The sequence below is a fragment of the Falco peregrinus genome, chromosome 8 (genome assembly GCF_023634155.1).
Source record: "Falco peregrinus isolate bFalPer1 chromosome 8, bFalPer1.pri, whole genome shotgun sequence".
Lineage (NCBI taxonomy): Eukaryota > Metazoa > Chordata > Aves > Falconiformes > Falconidae > Falco > Falco peregrinus.
In genome coordinates, this window is record NC_073728.1 from 47,904,407 (window position 1) to 47,927,174 (window position 22,768).

Consider the following 22,768-nt stretch of genomic DNA (forward strand, 5'->3'; position numbering starts at 1 on the left):
GGACACAGACCACTGTGTTTCCATTAGAAGCACTTTGCTGCCTTTTCCATCAGCTGGGAACTAATCAAGCAGAATGACGGCTATTCCAAAGCCAAGTAGAGGAAAAGTAGTGATGAGCATGAAGTAGACAAGCACAGAGTGTGTAAGCTTCCACCGCAAATATCAATTTACTTATCCAGCTACCCAGCTGTTTGAAAGTATGCTAGTTCACCTGTGGTGAAGTTCTGTTTCAGGTCTGGGAAGAAGCTGAGGACCCTGGTCCTTCTCAGCGAGCAGCAGAGGCTGCAATGGGTCGTGGCCTAGGAGAGCCTGGCATCTCTCGGCAGCACACTGCTAAATACTCCTGTGGCTTTGGACATCAAAATGCTTCTTCAGAGCTCTTAACTAAAATCTTTGAGGCAAGTGTGGGCTGTAAAAGGAGCAATTAACTATATTTGTAAGAGAAAGGAATTTATTGTAATGAGAAGCACTGGAGTAGAAATCATACAAAGAACAGGCAGTTTTAGCAGAATATACCTACATCTAAAAGGACATAAGCAGTAAAAACAGATGTGTCTGGGAGATTTTGGGGGTTTCAGCAAGTTTGAGATATCCAGGACAAACGCCGTGATGGAAATGCAACCTGGGACTGGAAACATCCTTTTGCAGCTAGCTAATTCTGTAACGGTGGCAAGGCAACCAAGGGTGCCACCACGACCTGCCCCACTGCCAAGCTGCACCAGCCCCACGGCAGGAACCGCTGCCTCCCGCTCAGCAGAGCACTCAGGCACAGGGCTTGGACCTGCAGCATCACTGAGATTGAAACAGGCTTAAAAGCATTGCTGAAATGGAACTTCATAGTACCTGTGTGGCAACCACAGCTTCAAATTTCCTTTAGTAATATATTTAGCAGGCAAAAAATGAAACAAAATGGTTTCCATGCCTTCCTGAAGAAGAGCTGACAAGATGGGGCTGAAGAAAATGATAATCCCATACTGCATTGCATACCGCAGCAACACGCGAGTCTTTCTACCCACCCCAGGCAATCCAGGAGGTGCTTGTAAACCTTCCTTATGACTAGAAAGGGATTTTATGTTCCTGCTACTGGGGTTGTGTTTAACTGGATTAGTACCAGACCCAGGCAGGAGGCTGCTGCAACCCAGGGCTCACAGCTCACGCTGAGGTGCACTATCGGAAGCCTCATGCTACACGGCCGGGGGCCTCACGCTGACACCTGCAGCAAGAGCTGCTCCCCCTTGGTGCTCCAAAATGAGCCAGTCAAGCTGGTCTTTGCAAATACCTGTTACTGAAGGACCTTTCAGGGATGTGCTTAACCAGGATATCTAACACTTAAGCACTTTGCTAGTGCCTGTGACTCACCCAGGTTCTTTCCACTCAAAGGAGAGGAAAAGCAAGTGATTCATCTCCTACTAAAATAGGTGCCCAAGGGAGGTGGGATGGAGACTTGCGTGGAGCTGCCTCTTCCAGGGAGCACCGAGCGCGCCTGCCCCCCAGCCCAATCACAGCTCAGAGCCTCTGCACTTCTCATTTATGTAAGATTATTTATGCAGAATGAATGAATACAGCTAACCCTAGCCTTTGCAGATTATTACTGAACAGCATGGGGAACCAGGAATAAAATGAACTAACAAAGAACAAGGCAATTAAAAATCCGCCTATGTTTTAGAGGGGAAGAGGAAAAAGTTTAGCAAACCTCCCTCTGCACCAGCAAGTGATGGGTAGAGCCAGAAGGCAGAGTCAGAAGTCTTGTTTTTGACAGCATCTACTTCTGAAGCACCTGGTATTTTGCCTGCTTTTGAGCTAAATTTGGTGGAAGAGATCAAACCTCAAGCTTCAATAGAGAAATATGAAAAAGAAGCTATTGGAGGAGGGACTGACTCCAAACCAAGGTAAATTTAGTCACAGCCCAGAGGTGCAAATTCTGTGCATCATTCTGAACTCCATTAATACTGCAGAGTATTTGCAGCAAAATGCTTTCTTGCTCCTTGTTTTACTCCCACAAACTGGAATACAACTGAATTAACTCTTGGATTGACATGACTAGGTCTGCTCCTGAATTACACCTTTAAGGTACTGCTCACTGGCTTGATGGCTGACCTGGGCCCTTAGCCAGGAGCTGGGTGACAACGGAGCAAATCCTGGGACAAGTCAAGCAGAACCAGATTCAGACCCATCTTCCATGGTGCAGCTGCTTGCCCTGCCCACAGACCTGCCCTGCATTTTATAAATCTATTTCTCAGAATTTCATCCCAACGCAAAATGAATTTGAATGCTAAAACCTCATTTTTATCTCTTTTCATACAGTCATTCCTGTATTTCTAAATATTGCTCCCTGACCCTTTCCCTCACAAGCAATAGATATTGCCAAATTAAACCCCCGCACAGTTGTTGCTAATGGTACTAATTGTTGCTAATGGTAAAAGTAACAAGAAGATGATTAAAAAGTATACAACACTCAGTGTTCCTTTGAATTGCTTTTAGGATAGTGATTTGTATTTCTGTTTAGCCTAGATGACCCCAGAGTGAGCAGCTATATTTTAATAGTGCTTATGCAATATATAATATGGGAAAAGAAAGGTGTGTAAGATTTACTCACTTGCAGTGATGCTAAGAACAGAGTGAATATTAATCACATTCAACAACTGTGGCAGCATTAAGAATGACTGCACAGGTGGAATAAATAAATGAATGAAACACAAAGAGAAATTCAGGCTTTAACTTTCTAGACTTGAGCTTAAACATTCAGATCGCTCCCTGCTTTCCTTCCCTTCCCCCTTGTCCCCATGCTAACAGCTTACCTCTTAGGGCAATTTTATTCACTAGATTTTGGTTTAATATTGAGTTAATACTGTCCTATACAAATAATGGTTTTCAAATGAAAGATGCCCTCCACCTTCTGTAATCATTCTTAGGATCCAGCCATGACTTAAGATCCAATATAAAGCAACACGTTCTATTTGGACATGACACTGAAAAACAATGAAAAACAACAACCCCCCCACCCACCAAACTAATAAACCAGAGGATTTATTTCCTTGATAAACAGAGGAAAGTTAATAACTGGCATAAGCTGAAAAGAACCCAACTGTTTCATACTTTGCCATCACATCCTTGCCGTGCTAACTCAGTAGAGGAAGTAATAAACGACAGAATAACAGTATGAACAGAGGAAGGTAAATACTTTGAAATCTCAAATGGTTGTGGTCTCAAATGGAACATTCTTATGTCCTAATTACCTCTATTTGTTTGCAATTTATCTGTGAAAGTACATAATCAGGGATAAGCAGTATTGTGCGGCGTGCTTATGCAGTAAAGATGAATGGGGCTTCTCCTCGGTCCTTGGAGCACTGATGCCTCAAACTTGCCAGCATGTGCAAATGACCTGGCACAGACTTCCTTATAGAAACATTTTTAAACAAAAGCAGATGATATTTGCCCTTGGAAGGCACAAGTAAATTGGGGCTTTTTTAGGGGTACTTTTGAACCAGGGTGAAGAGGATTCTTAGTCACGTGGCATTTACGGACAGCCAGACTGAAACTCTAAAGAACCATCTATTCTGGTTTTTGAGGGTCCCTTTCAGCAAGCAGAAAGAAACAACCTTTAGAAATGTACTTTTAACATGAATTCACAGGGAACTCTGCTTAGCACAGTGCCCCAGTGAGTAGCAACCCCCGATCAACTGGCTGTAACTGCCAACGTACAGCAGAAAGGGCCCAGCAGCACCCTTACCCCAGCACACTCTCCTCCCAGGGTACCACTGGACAAGCTGATGCTATCAAAGTAAACTTCAATCAGAGTACTTTTTGGAAGTTCCCTGTTAATTTCCTTGGTTTGTCTGCTTTAGCTTGCATTTTAAATGAGGCTCCTTCTCAACACAACCCGCCTGCTCTCCTCCGGAAAGGGAACCCAAGATACTCCTGGGGTAAAACAACTGTTAGAAACAAGATTTCACACCTGTGTTCAATTATTTCTTTCTAAATTTGATTCCAAACCTCAAACAAATTAACAATTGTATTATTACTTTATTTATTACCTCAGGAAGGAACAGTTTTGATCTAGTACAACCTATTCTTTTTACATGTTATGAAGCAATTTAATTCATTTATAAAGGATTTCAAGCTGTCGGTACCTCATCTAACATTGTTATCTTAGACTTGAAAAAGACCGATGACATCACTTGTCCCCCATGAAATGTGCATACATTATTACTTATTCCAAAGCCTCATGAATAAGGTGATTTGTAATCATTAAAAATTAAAGGGAATGCTGCTGAACAGAAAACAAGATGGGCAAATTTTGCTCTTGGCTTTATCGGCATCCCCCTGCAGTGGAGCTGGAACTGGTTTACTGTGCAAGAGAAAAGAGCAATAAGGAACGTTGTCCCTCTGCGTAGCAGAGAACTGCTCAGAGCTGCTCAGGGGGTACTGCCCAAAGAGCAACCACAGGGACAAAGGATGTGTCAAACCCTGCTGGAAGGTCCATTGCAATGCAGCCTCCTGTGCTCAGGCACCAAGATCCAGAGCAGCTCTGCAGGCAGCTCCGTGTTGGTCGTTCACTCTCCACTGCCATTCCCCTCTGCGCCGGCTCTGCCTCGGGAACGACCTTCTAAAGATAAAACAGAGCCACCAACATCTACAGTCTGCGGTCACTAAGGAGGTTATCTTATGGTCACCGCATAAATTGCTGTGGTCCTTTATTATTTCCAAGCAGATTTCTACTAGCAGCAATTTAAACATTTGGAAAAGAAGTGTTATTTTCATAATTATTCCTGGCCATGTTCCAAAAGAGCGTCACAGTTCTCCAGCAGTCTGTCAAACCTTCCTGGTGTCTGTCCCCACCTGCCTGTGCACACAGTGGCTGCTGTACCAGTCATTACCAACTCCATTAAGTTATGCAGAGCCTGGGAATAATTAATTTTAAATTCCCTCTTTGTAGAATAAAATTGTGGCAAGGACTTGAAATCACAGACACATTATCTAGCTATTTGTGAGGCTGTCCCAATAATGAAACACATGTCCCTCTGGAAATGGTACCTGCTCAAGAAAAGGCTTTTAACTGACATTTAAATGTCAAGCCACTATGTTAAATGTTATAGGCATTTCATTGCTCAGCCCAGGAGAAGTATGAACACATCAAAAGCTCCTTAATAATCAACCATATTAAAAGTTGATGGGCTTTGGCACCTGGAAAGACAACTACAGATGACGCCTTTAACCGGGGCTGATGGATATCTGATTTAGCTGCATGAATGTAAACCCAAACACATCTTCAGTAGGTCACAGGGAGTCTATCAAAATAATTATTTTAAGGATAATAAATTAATTCTTTCTGAAAAGTCCTATTCCCAGAGTCATATTGATTCTTTTTGCTTTACTTATGGTAAGCCTGCCCTTGTCCTAGTGGTATCCTACTGGAGCACTAAGGGCTAAAACCAAGTGAAAACTCACTCTGTTCATCTTAAGAGCAGTAACTCATTGTCCACAGCTGTGTGTTTGCCTAGGAGACCGTCAGTGGTGCTACTCCATTTACAATCTACATTGATATAAAATGATCCATTAGACTTGTACATGTAATTCAAAAAGGGCACTAGCAATAATCTCTCTGAATTAAAGTAATACACTGAAATCCAATAAACTCTTTGGAAGGTAGAAGAGAAATTGGTCACACTTGGCAAATCCAACATGTCTTTCAAAGCTGCAAAAGTATGCTAAATAAAGTTAAGAGTAGCTAATAGCCCCTGGTGTGGGAGATGGGGAACCAGCTCCGGGAAGGACAGGTTGTGCAGCACGGACCGCAGCAGTCTCCCCCCTTGGAGAAAGGCTACCAGTACAGGGGAAATCCCAGGGTCAACCATCAGCAAGTCTGCTCTCCTCCAACTACTCTCTGATACCTTCTGTTGAGGTGGTTAGCACCTAAGACATTAATCCTGCTTCTTTGCCCATGCCTCTTTGGCTCTACAGCTGAAGCAATAGAGGATATGAAAACATGCCAAGGTCCACAGCCAGCGCAGACACCCATTTCTGTCGGGCGGTGGCTGTGACCACCAACAGCTTTCCTTCTTCTCCCCATTCTGATGTTTTCAGTCTCAACCAGGTCTACAGTCTTTCATTAAAAACATATGAACAAATACCAAAGAATGGGATGTCATGTGAGAAAGCAAGCAGGTTTTTTTCCTGGCCATCTCTAAGAGTACAAAAAATAATGAAAATATAGAATATAATTAAGACATCTAATTGTCCTAATCTTCACTGCTATGCAAATTTAACTCCTTCCAAATTAGCAAGAGCCATATATGCATGTATCATCGGGTGAGGGCCTATGTGAAGATTATACAGTGATTAAAGCAGTAAGCTAGAATTGTTTGAAAAAGGGTTGAACTGGTATTAAGAATTCTAAAAAGATGTAACAAATGACTTGGTACCAAGCAGTTGACAGTTCTCCCAGCAACAAGCGATGCTCATCTCAGAAATGGCAGAGGTGCTGAATTTAAAAACTGCTTTCAGTATTGTCACTTATAAACGATCGTATCATGATGAGCACTGAACCATGCATCACTGGGCATGTGAGCCTGATTCATTCTCTGCTCTTTTCAAAAACCAAATTACTGATTTCTATATATTATATAGGATTGAAAAGTTATAGAACAGTCTTTATGGTAGAGATCATTTGACTCCTGGGATTCACTGAGGTATCCTTGCATTATAACACTGCTGAGTAGCAGCACAAGCCAAGAAATTTAGCAAATTTACCATGGAGTTCCTGTCAATAGCAGGACTTGGCAGTTGTCACATTGATGGAGTTAATGAAATTCATGGCTGGGGCAGAGAATCACACAGCTGCCATCAACCATCATCTCCGTTTTGACAGGTGAGGCAGGAGTATTATTTTGTACCTGTGCCCAAGTGGATAATTAAGCTGTAATTGTAATGATTACAGCTGATATTATGGGGCAGAAATGCCCAGAAGATTTAAGTAATCCATGCATACACATCACTAGCATCTATGTTCTGGGTGTCTAATGATAGTATCTTGTATGGAAAGCTCTATGTTGTCATTTAGGTCTCTGCTATGAGCTCACCCACGACGTCCCCGCATTAACACTTGCAGCACCCTGGCAGACTTGCCGTAAGTCCTAGCTGGTGCCCTGGCTTTTTTAACCTGAGCAGCAGATAAATCTATCCTGCCTCCTCCCACCCCTGGGCGTCAGGCCCAAGGATGCCATGGGGCACCCCTCCATGGGAGGTGAAGGGACCTGACCCTTCAAGCCCTTTGCCAGCTTTGGACCAGGGTTGCTCCCACGAGGAGCTGGCAGAGGCCAGGCACTCTTGCTGTCCAGAAATAGGGAGGAAGAGAGGAGAAAGTACAGGTGCGTTCTGCACGTACTGCAGAATATCTGCCTGGGGGTGCATTGGCTGCTTTATGTATTTAAGGTTTAGAGGAAAAATGGGCTCTGCAAAACAACATAGCACTCAGCCCTAACAGCTACAGCAGCTGGAATAAGAGAAGCAGGACCCTTGTGTCAATCGAGTTATTGGGGATTCATTTTTGTACAGATTAGGGCCAATGTTGCAATGAATGCTTGATACTGTGACTGATACCTTCTTGCTCTTAGCTGCTTTTCTATTAAAATTTCCACATTACATTTCAAATCTGTGCTCAGTGTAGCACAGAAGTAACTAACACAGTGGGAGCTAAAGATTTCCCTGCCTGCAGGATGCTTTTCTATGTTTTGTGCAATAATTCATGCTTTTCTCTCTAAAATCTCGGTGTAGAAATGTATTTAAAAGGAGACGACACAGATCCCTTCTGATGCTGCCTGCAAGACCCACGATCTGTGTGTCGCCCCTCTGAACCAAGTGCGGAGCTGTCTGCGGCAGCGGCACACAGCATCCCTCCTCTGGCCACCTTCCTGACCAGATACATCACGTAGAAAGTGGGCATTTGCCAGATCTGATAAATCGATTCAGTAAAATCCAGAGATGTTCCTGTTAATAATAGTTTCTTTTTCCCTTGATCAGCCTAATTTTCATAACACTAGTTTTCTTAAAGCTTATTAGCACTCTTACTTCTTTTCACAGGAAGAGGTTTGCTCTTAAATGGCAGTTGGAGACCCAGCCTTCCCCCGACTGCCTCCCAGCATGGCTACGTTGGCGCCTGGCATACGGCCCCCCTTTCTCTATTTCATTCCACAACAACAAAATGACACTACAGAGATGCTCTGGTTTTAGCTACTATTTATGTTGATTCTCTTGTTATAGAATCACCCTGGCTATTGGAAATTTCTTGTCTGTTAGAATGAATGCCTTTGAATAGCATTGGAAGGTCCTGCTCAAAACAGGACAAAGCAGCCCAGCCCTTTTAAAAAAGGACAACTAGCATTTTCCCTTTATTTATCTATTCAGGACTACTTCAGGACTAACATAGCTTGAAAGAGTAAAAAGGATCTAAAAAATCACAAAATAAAAGGAAACATAGTTTGTTTAACATTAGCATACATATTTTACAAAAAATAAATATACAAACCAGTTGTAGCAGTGACTGCACACATCTTTCTTAGTTTCTAAAAACTGTATCTCTGATTACAGAAATGCAGTGGCAGGCACTTATATTTCAGGCATGTAACTAGCTTACATGTGACTGGATTTGATAATAACCTTCTGTATCAAAGCAATAAGGCTGTGATGTAGAGGCATAACATCAAGCTGGTAATAAAACTTTTTTACTCTTGTGAAGCCACAATTTCAGTTAGATAAGTGCAATAATTAATTATACCAACTGCAGAATTTCTATTAGGATTTTAGTATTTTAACAGAACATTTTAATTAATGGTTAAAAAGCAACTCTAGCACTAAAGGCACTCAAGCTTCAGATGTAGGGAGCACTTAGCTCCTGCTGAAGCCACCAATGCCTGAGTCCTGTCAGCAGAATTTAGGGCTATTAAAAGTCTGACCACGAGTATCTTGAACTTTATCTTCTCCTCAAATACCACTTATGATTTTTTTTTTTTTGCCTTCTAACCTTACAAAATATGGTGATTGAAACAAATTGTAAACATCCCATCCAATGCATACAGTGAAGATACCCGAGGCAAGCACTGAGAAGTAATCATATTATACTTGTAATCAGAGCAGAAAACATTTAAGGTATCTTAGTAAGTTCAGCACCAGTTTTGCAGCTACAGTATCTTGCCCCTGGTTGAATTTTGCTTATTTCTATCTCCAGGAATGGGAAGAAAAAATATTGATTGCACAATGTGCTGTCTCTGTTAATCCAGTTACGTACCCATTGTTCCAGATTCTGCAAAATCAGCAACTTTCTAGTAACGTGAGACCAGAGCACAGTATGCGGAAGGGAACAGAAAAGCTCCTCACGGTGTGGACACCAGGTCACTGGCTGAGATCTGTCAGATGCGCGAGGAAAGAGCAGGTTGCGAATGGTGGACATCACTGCACTCTGCCTAAGATACATTAGATGTATGGATGATACTGTTGAAAAAGGGAAGAATTTATTTTTACACTGTTTTCACACCAGTACAGTGCAGGTTTCCTCCACTGCCAGTCTGACCAGCTCCCAGGTAGCATTGTTCAGGTGCTATATTTTCCTGCAGCATGACAGGCGGGATGGGGGAAATTGGTCTATCAGTGCTCAGCCCCTATTCTTTGGCTGCATGCTCCCACCTTGGAAATCTCCACCTTTTTAGTCTTCAGACACTGCAAATGACCAGAAAGAAAGCGAGGCCTGATTTCCTCTAGCAATGAGCCTTTTGGGTGATACCCCTCCCTACGTGCCTCCCCATCGCCCTCCGTAACAACTTCTGCACATTCCAGCTCAGCCCAACCAACTTGATTTGCTGGTGGGGAAAACAGGAGCAGAGTCTCAAAGACAGTTAAACTCTTATCGGTCCCATGAAAAGAGATAATATATATGCAGTAGCCAGAGGAGAAATTTCCTACAAGTACCTCCATGGAAAGAAGAGCTCCATTGGTCAGAAACCATTAGAGACTCTGTGAGAGAAACACACGGTACAAATGATGTGGCCAAAAGCGATGCTCCTATCAGCCCCTGCAGCACACAGCCCGAGTGGCTTGTCAACCTGTCGCAGGCTGATGTGGCTGTCAGACAGCAGCCTCACCTCTCCTAAGCACCAGTTTCTGCCTTGCCCCCAGCCCCTCCTCTGCTTGGGCTCCTCTGCAGGGGGATCTTGCCTTTCTTCAGCAAAATACAGACATACAACCAAGCTAAGTTTTAGCATAGAAGGCCATTATCTAGAGGAGGTGGGGAAAATTACTGCTGCTGCTTTAGCTCCAGACTAAGAATTATAGGGAGTACTGGAGGTAAATAACACTCATCTGTACTTAGGTTTTGGTTTTCAGTCAATTCCATTTAAATTTTTAAAGCACCCTGAGCTGCACTGCAGTTAATGAATTCGGCAAATAACAATACCAGCATGAAAAGCTAAACTCAAAGCACGCATCTCCATTTCAGCCTGATCAATGGTAATTGTGTTCCTCAGGAGCCAGAGCGTTTTGCACATGCAAACCTCCCACTGCTCCTAGTGCAGAAACACTGCCTGTGATGAGGCTGCGGGTCCCAGCTTCCAGCTCAGGAGAGTAAGGCATGATGAGGCAGAGGTGCTGGGTGGGTTGCTAGCACCCACAGAGGAGCTGAAGCAGTGTGTTGGGCGATCAAAGACAACCCAAGTAGTAAAAGTCCCTCTCCTGTGCTGTTCACTGAAGAGCTTTCCCATGAGCTGGAGGCGTCCTAATTTCTCCGCATGCAACTCAAACATGGGACTTGGCTGCTATAAAAGGCTCCTGCATCCTCAGATTGTCTCAGACTCCCTAAAGATCTGTAAGAATTAATAAGGTTAATGACCAAGACTAATAAGAAGCTAATGATTAATCTGAGCTATCAACAAGGCAAGTCAAGAGCTTGGCGTTGGAAGATGAAGCAGCCTGTGTGGTGAGATGGACACTGATAAAGTGACTTGCTGCAACCGCTATGCTACCACATCTGCACGTAACGTCATTTGTAGCTCACAAGAAAGTTACTATTTTCTGACATTAATATCTTCAAAGCTTGCAGAAATAACTGAAAACAACCTCTTGAGTTCACTGTAGTAGAAGTTTAAAGAGATCCTTCATGTACCACTTAACTGGTAGAAGTTGTCACAGTTTCATGGGACTGTACTCATCTTAACGAAGCTCTGAGAGTTACCAGCAGTGGAGTATTTCTCCCCTTGACTCCAAAACCAAAAACGACAGAAAGGATGAAGCACTCTGGACATTTTCCTGGAAGACCAAGTGGGCAGAGGTTACAAAAATTCAGGTTTTCCTTCCCAGTCAATCTCAGGGCACCTGAAAAGCCAACGTCCCTCAGGAGCACTTGCTCTGCATGTGAAGATGTGGGTGTCTTTTCACCTCGGTTTCAAACCCACAGCAGCTTCCTTCCTGGGGAACCCAGGCCTTGTTCCACACCATCGAAACTTCAAACGTTAATGGAGAGGCTTGCTTGCTATTACTGCATATTGAAAAATGGTATATTATGTCGTGACATACACAAGCCCTTTCCGCACGGAATCCACTATAATTTCTAGCCCATTTTACAGTGTACTCAGAGCACCTCTTTTCATTCATCACCTGATCTCTCTGCACCCACAGTCACTAAGGGAACTCCTTGTATCAACTACAAACACTGGAAATTATGTTCCCTTCTGCTGCCTAGGCCTGGTGCAAGTCAAACACCCTATAGGTGGATTCAGAGGACCAGGAATGAGAACTGGAGCTTCACAGCAGACCTCCTGCCCTGCTCCTGGGCCAGGCAACTACAGCCAGGCTGGGCTCACCTTTCTGCTCCGGGATGGATGTGCTCTGCATGACATGGTCTCTCCCCGCTAATCCCACGGCACAAATCCCTGGCAGAGCCAGCTCACATTTTGGTGAGGAACTTGAGGTGGGCAGGCAATAGGGAAAATTTGAGTCATTAACATCATATCATTAACATAACTTAATTAACAAACTGCAACAAAGTTAGGAAAAGAAGTGTTATCATTTTGAGTTCTTACAAAAATTCAGTCTTATATTTTTAACTGCAGATGCAAAGGGTCCTAAATTAGTGGAAAGATGATGTGACCATATCTGGCTGTTATCAGAATGCAAGGTCAAATTCCTTCCCATAGTAGAGATCACAGGCAATCAAGCAAGTTTTATCCTGTACATTGATAAATCCTGGGTTACCACACCAAGCTGCCACCAATGGGTCTGAAGCTGAAACCAAACCTTCCATAGGGAGTTCTCAGATTTAAACAATATTAACTTTGAACCATCCGTTCACCTTGTTACCCTGTTAATTGTTGAAAAGAACTCCGAACGAAGAGATGGGTACAGAAGAAGGGTGCTGTATCGGGCTGTTGTACTCCAGAACGCAGAGAGGACTATTCCTGACACAGTGCATGTCTCTGCTCTTTCAGCATTTGTTTAATTATAGCCAAGTCTTTTGAACATTCAATGGATCTCACAGAAAATGAGACATCCACATATTGTGGCTTAATGAAAAGAACTGAAGGAAATGTACCAAATTATTGGTTAACAGGCAGCTGCTTCATAAATGCTTTCTCCCATCTGTTTTCTCCTTTTCCTTCTATCAGCTCATTCGCCTAATGCCTATAAAATGCTGAGCCTGATGTTTTAAGGCTTCTCTAAGGCTTCTCCTGCCAGTGCTCATGGGCAGCTTCAGCAACTGTATCCTGGATTTGGTAGCTCCCACCATGGCACACAGCCTGGCACAGCCATCAAACACGTGCCTTCGTGCAAACACACCACCATGTGTGCTAAGAGCAGGGACAGCTAATGTTGCAGTCAATACCAAATAATAGCAATTAAAAAATATATTTTTAAAATTAACTCAGACCCTAATGGTAAAAAACCTGTAAATACAGCATTGAGTTCTCCCACCTTTCTTTTAAGCTCCCTCATTTCCATGGAGTCACTGAGTGGTTATCTAGAGAGGGAGTTGCTTTAAGTAAATGCTGCATTTCATAAATGCCTCGTTTTGCAGACCGGTAACATCCCGAAGATTCCCAGCAGCACAACCAGAGCAGGTCCTTCTCTCTCCTGTGAGACCCCGGGCATCAGCCACAAGCAGAGGATTGCTGCTGGACTTCTGAGAGTTAATGATCTGATCCAGTAAGACCTGTTCATTTGCTGCTTTTTTAGCAATGTAAGCAGCAGCAAATGGATGTCACATGTGTCATGTCCCAACCTGTCCAAAAGATCTGCCATGGAAGCCCTTGTGCAGGAGCAGCTTGGTGGCGAGGGGTCTGGGCTGAGGCTGTCTGGGAAACAAGCCTGCTCCATGTCTGCTTTGCTCTGCAAACTTTTCTTTACCTCCTCTCACACCACCTACCTGCTGCCACATGTGGTATTAAGATCATCAAACATTGTTAAGGCACAAGTTTTCCTAGCTACAGGGATGTCACAAGGATCAGTGGAGGGTGGCTACATTGGGTAAAACCTCTTCTGATGTCAAGAATATTCTTGAAAATCACACCCAGACAGGCAGCACATTGCCTAAGGAGGGGAAGATGCTTCTATTTTCCAGCTGTGCTCTGCCTCTCACATGCAGGGCTACATCCTGTCCTGCTGATCTGGCTTAATCCAACATAAGAGCGGAGAATAGAAATCAAATCCCCCCGGCTCCCTGAGGAGCACGCGAGAGCAGGTGCTTGCAGAAGTGTGAGCAGTGAGAGCCATCAGCCGATTCCCATGCTCCCTGCTGTGGAGCTCAGCCCAGTAATCTGGATAATATCAACACTAATTCCTTCCTAATTTACCAAGCTAGCAAACCTGCAGAAGCAAACAGGTGTGTGTGCTTGTTTGATTATTTTTTTTCCTCTAGCAAAAAGAGTGATTATACTTCTCTTCATTCCAACTAGAGCTCCTATCATAAAATATTCAGCTCGAGCCATCCAGTTCCACATTATAATTACCTGCCAAAAATTGCTAACAGATCTGCTTCTGCCATCAACATGAAGCTGGCTAATCCTCTGGGAACCTCTTTTTAATTAAACACCTAATACAGTATGATAAACATTGAAAATATGCACTGCTCCTCTATTAAGAATGTGGCTTGATTTCTGAAGTGCACCTAATCAATTCAAGTGTAATATTTACTGTGGCAGCAACTCTTTGGGGCTTAATATTTCAGGTAAAGGTTGTTTTAGTGATTCTATCAAGAGAAGGAATGAGTGAGCGCAAATAAACCATCAAACTCTAATTCAGCTTGATTGTTCACTCCAACCTTGAGTTTCCCTTCTCAGCTGCTTGCACCGACCAAGCCCATGAGTTTGGTCTGCTCAGCTCTGGGCCTTTCCGCTCCTGCTCTGGTTTGGTAGTTTTAAGTGGTAGCATTCACCTAATCTGTAAATGTATCTTGCACCCCTCACACAACATGGCAGGGACTGTCAACATCTCATGTAAAGCAAATTAACATTCATCGAGCTCTAGCTCTGCAGTGCCCCCATTTCTTTCCTTCAGTCCACCTCTCACCTCCACCTCAGTCTCACATCTCAGTCCTCCTGGACCCTCCGTCATGATCGAACGGTTATTGTCTCTTTACCTGATAGGCTTGGAGGACATCTCTCTACCTGGTACATCAGAAGAGCTTCATAAATATTTTGACTGCAGAGATTTCACTAGCAGAGTTGCTGCAGACCACTGTTTGCAGTGCATAAGGGTGCACACAGGTGTAAGGGCACAGTGCCCAGGGCATCGCTCTTGGTGTCCAGCTGAGTGGGGGTGTAAGGAACCAGACCTGCTTTACCTCCCAAAGCAAGCTGCGAGCGCAGTCCTGGGGACATCCTCTCCACAGGCATTCCTGGCAATATTATTGAATCCAGATATCCCAGAAAGAAACCAGAGATAAAGGATTTTAAGGATCAAACACCACAACATTGATGACAAGGCATAGCTACCACAATTAAGACAGATCATTTACAGAAACTGTTACAGGAAAATGTTGTTTTCTGGTGAAGAAGAATGCAGTCCAGTGCAAAGTCATGAATTATTTAAAAGCCATGCAAGCCAATCTGGTTGTTACTACGGTAAGTATTGGAACAAATACCAATGTTACAGAAACTCCCTGTGATTCGAAGGCAATTCACCCAGTATAATAAAACCTACTTTTGAATGAAGAGGACGTACAGCCTAGGCATACTGATCTGTGCTCCTTGAAAGGAGGCACATTCATGGCTGCGAATGTGTTACTGTTAGACTTAAGGCTCTGAGATAGATGGAGCGAGATTAACACTTGCCTTCTGATTGGGAAACCCAGCTCCCAGCCCAGAGATGGAATTTTCCACACACCAGCTGATTTCACAAACCATATGTTCCCGATGTTTTGTAATCAAGTTTTTTCATGCACCTGAAATGGGGAAACAAATGTGGCTGAGATATCCCCTTTACTCTCTGCTACTCCAGAGCAACCTCCACAGCACTGAGGTTTGTGACGTGTAGCAAAGGCAGGTGCTCCTCTTGCAGAATAGCAAATTTCCAGGGCTTAAGCTAGAATTGCAATGCCCTATCTGGAATGGGATGTCTAGTTACAACATTGCATATACTCAGGTAATAAGCAGGATCTTTTTGCGCTCATCTGGAAGAGTTGCAGAACAAACCCAGCTGTCAGGCAAATGAGGACATCTCCCCTCTGCCAATAGCTAAAGCCCCTTATTTCTCATTCAGTTCACCAAGGCACACATGCATCTGTCACTGAAATCAATGAGACTTGAACTTATAGATCCCAGTGTAAATTTATGGATTGAAATGATTCTGAAAAAAACATGAAAATACCATGAGGTCAAAGGCTGTTTGATATCACGTTCACATGTTTTTCTGTAACCACATCAAGTAGCAAACAGTTATTGTCCCTATGCCAGGACAAATTAAAGTACCCAATAAAAAAGAAAAAGAAGAAGAAAATGCAAGGGAAAGTGTAATGGCATTTGCATGTATTTCTTCTAACCCAGATTTCTACTTTCACACAATTTCACCTAAGTAAGACCAAGACAAGCTGGCTTGCAATCAAAAAGGTGCTACGGAGTGCATTCAATAAAGACCATCTCTACTCCTCAGAAACAGCCTGTTCACGGATGCTGCAAGCTGAACACCAGAAAGCTTTGCAGAGGGGATCGTGCTCATAAATGATACATGACTTAAATTTGTACCATGCTTAACAGCACTGAAGCAAAAACCCATCGCAAGAGTCTGAAACAGGTTTGCTGAAGCCACAGCTACTGACTTGATTTGATATCAGCCCCTGGGTGTTATTATTTGGAGGGCAGGGACTCTGTGAGACATCCTGTGACTGCCAGCCCAACCCTGGCATCACTGCAGGAGCTGCCACTACTGTCACCTCGGTGCTGGAGAGGGTCGACAGCATGGGCAGCAGTGATCTCAGCAGCGTGCAGCTTTTCTTAGTGTGCAAACACCTGGCGGAGGGAGGAAGGCAGGTACACTAGACCAGCTCGCTCCTCCCGTAGTGCAAGGAGGTGGCACTATCATTCCACCGAGAAACAATGGAAAGAAGGAATTAGCTGCTGGGTTTTGCTCATTATAGGTACCTTTAATAGTGACAATAAATGTCAAGCTCTGTTTTCCTGATGGGATTTTCAAAGGGCTGTTAGTACAGTGTCAGGTCTGCCTTGGGCTCTCTGAGGAGGTGAACCTGTGAGAGTAGCTTGCTTTCCACCCACTTACTCCGCAAGACATTTGTTCACACATGGCTGACCCAAACCTTGCAGTCATGTATGAGCTGCCCCGAAGGTTACACTGAACACCGCGTCCCGCTGAGCACGCCTCTCTTCTTTCAGTGCATGCTGGCTCTGGAAAAATTGTGCCTTTCAAAAAGCAGCTCTCATCCCCAGGTCTTCACTGTTGGTTACAGTTTTCTCTGGTTCATCCATTTATGCATGGACTGCAATGTCTGTGGGACTTAGGAGCTACGTCCCACCCTTGTTCAGTCCTGAGTGTCACCATCTCAAAATGGAAGAGGAAGAAGAATTATAACCTTTCCCTTGTATTTCTTCCTAGAAACAGATATCATTTTCCCCCATCACCTTCACCCTGAATGGCAGCACCAGAGCTGAACTGGTCCCAGGGCACTGCCCTGCCATTCCTGGGGACAGCCAAAGAGCAAATGGGATGGAGAAAGGTGCAAGGCAAGCAGCCACATGTACCCACCAGCCACTGAATTGGAGTGATCTACAGGGAGTGTCAAACAGGCCCAAAGACCCGAAAGCATTCATTAGGAGCCTTTAGTTGCTATTATTTTTTTTTTTTTTTAATAAAACACACAACCAACACTGGTATTTCAGGCAGGCAGAAAAAAAGTATTTAGGCCTTTTATATAGATATTTGTTGTAGTTAAATAAAACTGATAAATAAATGGATCTGCTTAAGTGAATATAGGACCAACCTATGGAGCGTGTAAAGGATAATCATATTTATACTGGTGTTATCTTGGTTGATTGCATTAAAATAAGACTGCATACCCTACCATTCTGCTTTAACCTCTGTAAGCAGCACCATGCTGTCTGCAGCTGATGCCAGCCAGGACTTCAGAGAGAAGCAAAACACCCACTAAGAGAGTCATGCTAACTGTCTAAAAAAATGAAGTACTCAGTAGCACACAGAGATTCTCTATCAGTCCTCTATAACCCCAGAAAAGCCTTTGTAATTCTTTTTATATTTATATTATTATGGAAATGAGCACACAGGGAAAACGTACACGCAAATAAATGATTCATCAATTAACAAAAATAACCAGAAGAATGTAGGTCACAAATATAATTCCCCTGTTCTCAAGACACAGAAATCTCTGTTAGGTTCCTGTTAAGTTTCAGCAAAACAAAGTGGTTGATACTTATTTTTCTGGCCCCATCAGTTTCGCTAAGTTATCAGTCCAATAAGAACTACGCAAAACTTGCAGAAATCAGCCCATTTCTGCATTTGCCATGAGAGACAGCAGCTGTTTTGTGTGCCATGGCAATTGGGGTGCCAAGGCAATTGGTGTGCCAGAGTAACTCAGGATGACTGCTTCTCTGACACTACGGGAGCTCATGCTGAACCACAGCAATTGGTAACAACCAGGTATTAAATGAGGGCAATGATAAAATCCCTCCAAAACCCAATAATACTTCAAAGGTGGGTTTCTCACTAATATCTATACTTTTGGTGCTTTTTCAACATTTAATGGGATCATATTTTTGACAGGAAAACACGAGGAAAGCCAATATATGGTTTTACTTAAACCCTTCTCTGCAATCCGTGTGCCTCAAATAAGGAGAATGGCCAGTGTCTGTGTGAGGGTCAGACCCACAGAAATAATGTATAAATTATGTATAAATTAATGTTCTCGGTTTCCATCCAGGATCATGGGCTACCTTTTCCTAGTAAATAATGCTGACTTCTCCACATTCAAACAATGACCAAGTATCTAAGTCCTTTGTCAAAAGCAAAGCATCAGCAAAACAAACCAACCAAACAAACAAAACAAGCCAAAAAACAGAGGAGGGGGAACCTCACTATAAACTTGCTCCTTTGGTCAATGTCTCAACAAAAATAAAGCAGCCCTGAAGGACTGTGCCACCGCACTCACCTCTTCCCAGTACAAGGACTCACTGCCTCCAAATTAGCTGTTGTGCAACAAAACTATGCTGCTGTCAGCTAATTATCCCTGGTCATGTTGTAAGAATAAGTTTTAAAATGAAGTTTTCATCAAATTACAGTCTGCAAACAATTACATCAGCAATTGGGATGAGGTGATCCACAGGCCTGGGTCTGATCAACAACAGTCAAGGAAAAACAGCAGAGATTTTCTAGCAAAGCAGCACTGATGTCACTCAGGTCCTAAAAATGATGACCTAATTAAGCCTATGTACCCTTACACCTGGAGATCAGAGGTGTACCTACAGCACAACACAACCTGCAGGCCACACGATGAAATGAGCTCCGCATCCCAAGGCCAAGCAGTCACGCAAGCAGGGAAACTGCTGCCGCGGCTGTTAACTACGCACAAAATCAACGCTCCCTCACTCGGGTCCAGTGCCCTGCTAACACTTGCTGGCTTTGTCTTCTTAAAACCACCTTGGATACCTTCACGCGGGCTCCGTGAAGCACTCTAGTTGACTGTAGTTTTAGGAGAGATGGTGTAACTTGGTAGAGTGGCAGCGAGGCGGTACCTTCCCACCCATACCGAGCAGTATGACACCACAGAGGCACTGAGGCCTGAGGGATCGCTGCCAGCCCACCCTGGCTGTTCCACTGCAGCACAGCACAAATGGCACCTGACACAACCATAATGAGGTTTCCTTAAGTTTCCTGTTTGGCTACACCTTCTGGTTACAACATTTTAAAGTGCTTATTATATTTCTTTCACTAACTTAGCTTTTGAGGATGAAACTTCCTTGCGACTCTGGCTTTTTTAATGACAAAAATGTGCATTGAATCAACTACAGGAAACAAAAAGCTGTCCCTTGCTGCTCCCTGCCAAACCAAGCAAGGAAAAACAAACTTAAAAAAATCCCAAACCCTACCACCACCATTAAGACCTATATCTGATTTTTTTTTTAATGGGATTTGATAAATTTGCATTTTTGCTGACCTCCCTTAGCCAAACACTGTTGGGATACACGTTTACGAGTCAGGCTTTGGTCTCTAAAATGAAAGAGAAGTTGTGACTTCTCCCTGCCTTTGAGCCCCCCGATTTGCTGAGGTGGTAACTCCTGACCACTGCAACTCTATCAGTACTTCCCACGGGGATCGTCACAGACGGGAATGCCAATGTCCCATTTTTGGCCTAGGCCTGGATTTCTGTTTCTTGGAGGAAGTTAAAAACTATGGAGCACTGTACAGACTTTAAGCACCACTCTTCAATTAAGTGAAATATTAATGCCGAAACTAATTCCGTGGCAGGCAGTAATCACTGGGGGACCCTGCCTTATCTAATTTGCTGTCATCTGCAGTAGTCTCCTCTACTAATATTACCGTGAAGAACATGTCAAAACCTTAAGTTCATTACTTCAGCGTGGTCATTCCAGGAACGTGTGCCAGCAGGAGCGATCGCTCCTCTTGCCTCCTCAGCCTCCATACCTCCTGGGTATGGAAAGCCCAGCTGCAGCGCAGCAACCAGCATAACAATAACAATGCAAATGGCTGTGCAAAGTGTGTGGCCATCAGAGATCGGTGATAAAAAATCAATAGAACTCCAGAAATACGTGGGGATCCAAGTCCTTCCAAGAACAGCTACCATCATGGAGCTTCTGTGGTTCCTGATCCCAGTATGGACTCAAAGGACAGAGACAGAACAACCATCACTCTTCATCTGATGTATAATTTCCCTTTTTGTTTTGTATTAACAAAACCAAATAGAAGATGAACGGACCAAGGGGGTGTTAAACTCGCACAACGTAGTGAATTGCTGCTTCCCTGGGGATGTGTTCCCTGCTAGAGTCACTTGGTGTCACAAAGATCACACAACTGGAGAAGAACACGGAACAGAGAAGGCCCAGGTCAGAGCTGATGTGGTTGCACAGAAACAGCTAGTTTAGAGGATGTCTTGCTCGCTGCAACCTCATCAGAGCAAATCCAGGTCTTGCACCAGCCTGGCTGGCAAGGTGTCCCTTCACACACGTGCAGTAAAACAGGCTCACTGGTTCCGGAGGAGGATGGAGGGCATCGCAGGCAGGGCTGCACAGCAGATGAAGGCGTACACTGTGCCAGGGGAGCTGCCCCTGCCCTGGCTTTAGTCTGGCAACACAAATGAGGGTAACAGCCAAGGTAAGGACCCAGCTATCAGCATGTGCTGCATGAGCCCCCCAGGGGCTCCCCCTGACCCTGACCCCCCGCCTCCCCCTTTCTCTGTTACTGCTGGAGTCACAGTAACAAGGCTGTGCCTGCACACACCACAATAGCCTCTGTTTGCTCTGCAGACATACTGACAGTGCTTCAAATCAGACACGCCTTACCCCACACCTAGGTATTAAAGTGATTGGTATGTTCTGACATCTCCTTCCAGTTAAACCCTCCTTCCTACAAAGTACGCTTTTCATTTGATCTAATTTAATCCTGCTATTCTTTATTGAATTCCCTGACCTAATAAGACAGCAGTATCTTATAAAACAGAGAACCGCAAATGGCAGCTAAAGAATGTTGCTGTTACAGCAAGGAGAACCGAAACACGAAGAAAATGCTTAAAGGCAATGAGAAGAATAAGTCTAAAGTTATCTCTGCAGCAGAGTCGCTTATTGTATGTCAAGTATCTCGGACAGCATGTCCTGTGCTGAGGGTGGGGGCAGAGGGGGGATGTTCTTCTGGATCAGTTGTAACCAGAAGCATCCACTGCCAACTTGGGCACTAGTGCTGACAGATGGCATGTGATGCTACTCAGCAGTAACGGTGCTGGTGGTGGGTTGGAACGAGGGATAGGAAATCCAGTTCAGCATTATTCAGCTGCTTTTGGATACAATCCAAAAAAACCAATCCATTGCTTATCTTGTGGGAAAACCACACCACTGTGCACTAACCCCATCTTTACCACAGTGATTACATGAGGCAAGAAAACCCCCAGCTACAATTAATTGGTATCTAAAGGCCCTTGCAAATTGGACTTGATGCTCACTGTCCCCTTAATACCTTTTGCTGTTATTAGCTGCAGTCACTGATTTGTTGGTGTTATTCAGACTAATAAATAGTACAAAGTATTTTATCCCTTCAGCCAGAGCTGGAAACCACTCAAATGTACTTTTAAGAGATCAGCGTTATGTTGCGGAGTGGCAAAACAGTGAGCTGCTGGAAGGAGAGCTGTTGGCGGAGGCAGAGCCACAGCAGTGCCTGGGCAGCTGTCACCCCCCGCTGGTGCCCATGACACAGCTCAGCATCCACCACCAACCTCAAATCTTGTGTTTTACTGACAGCCTGGGGCCCTCCTAGGACCAGTACAGAGTCTAACCACTAGTCCAGGAAAATGTTAATGTTTTATGCAAAGCAATGGCTGAACTCTTACAGGGCACACAACAAGGTAACCACTGCCTTTCAGACCTGGCTGGACATCACCGCCTCCATCTCACGATGCACAAACACCACCACAGATTAAGAGAAATTGAAAAAAAAAGATGTTTAACAACTATCTGCTGTGCTTCAACACATATTTGAACACAATGTTTTTGGATATATATTTTTTTTTAAAATCTTTGCTTACTAATTCAGATTAATGGCTGATTTTGAAATACAGAGAAATTTTCTGCAGAAATGTCAATACTGAAGCTCCTGCTATTGGGGCTATGGATAACTGTGAAAAGTTACAGGACAGGCTATGAAGACTTAGAAGTGACTATAATCAGTTATGAATGAAACTGCCATCTCAGGCCTGAGAAATCCTTTATTACTGCAGGCATGGCCAGTCATCCTTCCATCACTTCTTGGACCCTGGACCCTGTGCAGTGCCTCTGGCACCAGAGCAGCTGACCCCTGTGCCTGCCGGCTGCAGCACAGGGAGACACGTACCGCTGCCTTGGACACAGCAGGGTGTGCAAGGTTTGGCTTTGACCTGCTCTCACCCCACGCCTTGCAACAGGACTCGGTTACCTGATGTGCTGCCTCTCCACTCATGTGTCCCAGAGCAGCTCTACAAGCGAAGCCAGAACCCCCGGGTTACAGATGGCACCTGCCCAGCCAGAGCAGTCCGACAGCCGCTCTTGGGTCCCGCACAGAAACT

At 44.1% G+C, this 22,768-nt stretch overlaps 1 protein-coding gene across 2 annotated transcripts in view; it reads right to left on the reverse strand.

Moving 5' to 3' along the window:
* The window catches only part of KCNIP1 (potassium voltage-gated channel interacting protein 1), a 436,627-nt gene that overhangs the window by 208,432 nt on the left and 205,427 nt on the right, over positions 1–22,768 (reverse strand). The window lies entirely within an intron of this gene.